The sequence below is a fragment of the Otolemur garnettii genome, unplaced genomic scaffold (assembly GCF_000181295.1).
Source record: "Otolemur garnettii isolate 467f Iridium unplaced genomic scaffold, OtoGar3 scaffold00287, whole genome shotgun sequence".
NCBI classification, from domain to species: Eukaryota; Metazoa; Chordata; class Mammalia; order Primates; family Galagidae; genus Otolemur; species Otolemur garnettii.
In genome coordinates, this window is record NW_003852682.1 from 390,217 (window position 1) to 394,737 (window position 4,521).

Consider the following 4,521-nt stretch of genomic DNA (forward strand, 5'->3'; position numbering starts at 1 on the left):
AAAATAGATCAAGGAAACATAATAGAAAGCCCACAAATAGACCCACATTAATACAGTCAATCATCTTTCACTAAGGAGGAAAAGCAATTCAGTAGACAAAGTATAGTCTTTTCAACAAATTATGCACAACTTTGGGGGGCGGGACACAATTATAAGAGAGACTTTAGGCATGGCGCTAGTAGCTCAGTGGCTAGGGCGCCCACCACATACACAGGGGTGGTGGGTTCGAATCCAGCCCAGGCTTGCCAAACAACAATGACAACAACAACAACAACAAATAGCTGGGCATTGTGGCAGGCACCTATAGTCCCAGCTACTTGGGAGACTGAGGCAAGAGAATCACTTAAGCTAGTGGTTCTCAACCTTCCTAATTCTGCAACCTGAAAATAATTTTCTTGTTGGAGGTCACCAACAATATATGAGGAACTGTATTAAAGGGTCACGGCATTAGGAAGGTTGAGAACCACTGACTTAAGCCCATAAGCTGGAGGTTGCTGTGAGCTGTGACGCAATGGCACTCTACCTAGGGCAACATAGTGAGACTCTGTCTCAAAAAAAAGAGGGACTTTACTTAACAAATGCAATCATTGTAACCCTCAGTGAATCCACAACAATTTAAAAAAAAAAAAAAGTGGTGCTGGAAAAATCGGACAGCCACCTGTAAAACATTGACTTTATACACAGACCTTAACATCATTCACAATAATTAACCCCAAATGAATAATAGGCCCATTTGTAAATGAAAGACTATAAAACTCCTAGAAGATAACATAGAAGAAAATCTAGGTGACCTTGGCTTTGGTGATGACTTCTTAAATACAACACAAAAAGCACAAAAAGCAACCCATAAAAGGAAAATTTGCTAAGCTTGACTTCATTAAAATTAAAACCTTCTGCTTGGTTAAAAAAAAATGCTGTTAATGAAATGAAAACACAGTCACAGACCAGGAAAGAATTTTTGCAAAATACATATCAGATACAGGACTGGTATACAAAATAAAATGAGTACATTCACTAATGGTTGAAATTCAAAATGGTACAGCCACTTTGGAAGCCAAAATGGAAGCCACTTTGTTTTAAAAACAAAACTAAAGATTCTCTTACTATATGAACCAACAGTTGTACTCCTTGGTATTTACTCAGATGAGCTGAAAAAGCATCACATGAATGTTTATAACAGATTTATTCACAATTGCCAAAACTTCGAGGCAACCAAGATATCCTTTAATAAGTGAATAGTTAAACTGTGGTATATCCATGCAATAGAATAGTATTCAGTGATAAAAATAAATAAGCCATCAAGCCATGAACTGACATGGAATAACCTATCTGAGAAAAAATATCTGAAAAAGCTATATTCTGTATGATCCCAACTATAAGACATTCTGGAAAAAGTGAAACTACAAAGATAGTAAAAAGATCAGTGTTCTCCAGAGATTCTTATAGTGGGAGGGAGGAATAAAGAAGTGGAACATAGGTGATTTTTAGAACAGTGAAGGTATTCTTTGGTATGATACTGTAAAGATGGGTAAATAGCTTACCTTTTTCAAAACCTATAGAATAGACAACACAAGAGTGCAATTGAGTGTAAACTACAGACTTTAGTTATAAAAATGTATCAATGTTGATTACTCAAGTGTACCATACTAATGCAATTTATTAAAAATAAGGGAAATCAGTGACAGTAGAGGAGTATATGGGAATTCTATGTACTTTTTGCTCATTTTTATCTGTAAACATCAAACTTTTCAAAATAATTGTCTATTACTTTCTTTTTTCAAAAGAAAGTCTTTACTAAAAATTATCATTCCTCTAACTTCTTGAAATATGAAATAGTAATAACAATTTTTAATCTCCTTGCCTAATAATTCTCTCATTTCTGCCTTTTTTTATTTGTTTTGATTGAATGTACTTTCTCTACATTATGAATTGTATTTTCTTTTCTTCTTTGCATGCTTGATAATTTTTTATTAGATCCTGGATATTGTTAGTTTTAACTAGCTAAAAAATAACTACTTTTCCATTTCCTTTTTTTTTAGTGAAGGAAAACAAAATAAATTTAATGTTTTTGAATAAAAATGTAAAAACAAACAAAAAACATTAAAAAAACAAAAGACTACAAATCAAAGGTTTTTCTTAATAGATAACTGGAAAGAAGTACTTTTCTGCAGAGTGTTCATATGAAAGCAAAATTCCAAAACAAAATCTTTCTATAATAGAAAGTCTAGCACTCTAAAGAAGGGATGTGAGAGATACAATGCTCAAATATTTATGTGTTATTTTAAAATGGAGCTATATTACACCTTTAAGCTATGTTAAATGTTCTAAGAAACCAGAGTTATTGTGAACAACAGTATTTGATGTGTGGGACACCATGCAGGAATTGTGTGGATAGAAATTTGGGTTGCCAGAGTAGCAATACATCTTCAGGTGTACCTGGAGCTTAGATCTGACTCTGGAATATACTGCAGGTCCCCTGAAACTTTTTGGTCCATTCCCATTGGTGCCTGGGCTTATGAAATAAGTTTATATCCTTCTCCGGAGGGCTTATCATGGCATGAGACCACCCCTCCCTAGTCTTGGCCCAAGTTAGATAGGCCTCTGCCACTCCTAGAACCTCTTGCAAAGCCTGGGACTGAGTGAGCAGGAGGTGAGAAAATAACTTCTATCAACCAAAGTATAAATTGATTAAAATATTGAAGTGGTTGAGAAAACACATACTCTTCATCAGCCTAACATCTTTAGATTAAAAACTAAAACTAAAATATCATTTATTTTTAATCCAGTTCATGGAAACATCAAATGAAACTAGTGTTAGACAATAGACATTAAAGCATGTTCCAGTTTCACCACCAATCAGAGGGACCGGTTAGACAATGCAGTCTACTTAGGTTTCTGTTTAATATGTATGTTAAAGGAAATAATTTTCAAAACTTAAAATTGGTCTAACATTGGGGGATTTTGAACATTTGAACACATTGTTTGCATCCAAAAGAGTAAAAACTTCACTTTTTGTTCAGACTAAGACAAACACTTGTGAAAATTGGTGTAAAATCAATTGTACACTAACAAAATGTTTCAACTTTGTCACTCTTAATTATCTATTCCATATGAAAGAAAGCATGACTGAGTTATTTGTGGGATCTGTTGGATTTGGAGGAAACTTATAAAATTTTATCCCCTAGGCAGCAGCCACTCTTCCTACAGCCATTGTAGCTTTTTCATAGCTTGTCTTGTCACAAAGTTAAACCCTTTACAGTTGTTGATTGTGTAATTACAAATCATTTTCATGTTTCTGAGAGTGTGAAAGGGCCCAAACATCTTCCAGAGGATCCCTCCACTGGTGTCTTAAACGAGGTTGTAGATCAAGATACTTCAGCCTGAAGAAGCATTTCCTGGAACATCAGGACCAGAAACCCATATGACCCATAAGGGAGAATCTAAATCTTTGGCATGGTGGGGAACCAGTTCTCTAAACAAACATTCTAGCTGGAGGCTGGTACAGCTATAAGAAGAGCACCATAATTTGTGTCCTCCTTGGAATTGGCTACAAACTTCACAGTAATGGGCTTGGAGGAACCCAGGGCGTTATGACCATTCAAAGTGGTAATTGCCTCCTTCTGACAATGTGTCAAACCGGATAACCAAAACCTCTCTGGAAAAACCTGTGGTCTGATCCATAGGACCCAGAGTTGATGATTTGCCCATACTGAAAGAACATGGTCCTTGAGAGTATGCAAATGTTGGCATGTTTGATGACTTCTGAGTTCGGGACAGCAAATGACACCTTAATGGTATCTGACTGTAGCCTCAGGCCCTTCGGAGTGTTGATTGCTCCCCTGAGACCACTCTTTTGAGATTACATAGTTTATAAAGCCACAGCTGAAGCAGTGTCCTGCTACTTTACCCCATTTGCGGATTCAACTTCACCTGTACTGCTGAACAGACTTAGTAATTTATCCTGGGTTACATTTTGAGGGAGGTAGTTGACAATTAAATTTATTTTCCAAAGGTCTCCCATGCAGGCTTCCACCACGTGGTTTTCATGACCATAAGATCCTGTGTTGTAAAAAAATCTGGACACAGGCAGGAAGGCCCAAGTCTTCTCTGGGGCAAGTTAGAAAGAGCTCTGCTCTGTCTCCATACCACTAGCACCAAGGGCAACAGTATCACCAACCATGATGTTTACCTTGGCATATCTAAACCTATTTTTTGATTTACTTCTTGGATGTGGCTAAGAATTTGGAAACTGGCTCAGCACCTATAGCTAAAGCGGCTAAGGCGCCAGCCATATGCACTAGAGCTGGCTGGGTTCTCATCCAGCCTGGGATCACCAAACAACAATGACAATTACAAGCAAATAATAGCCTTGTGTTGTGGTGGGCACCTGTAGTCCCAGGTACTTAGGAGGCTGAGGCAAGAGAATCGCTTAAGCCCAGGGGTTGAAGGTTACTATGAGCTATAATGCCACAGAACTCTACCCAAGGTGACAGCTTGAGGCTCTGTCTCAAAAAAAAAAAA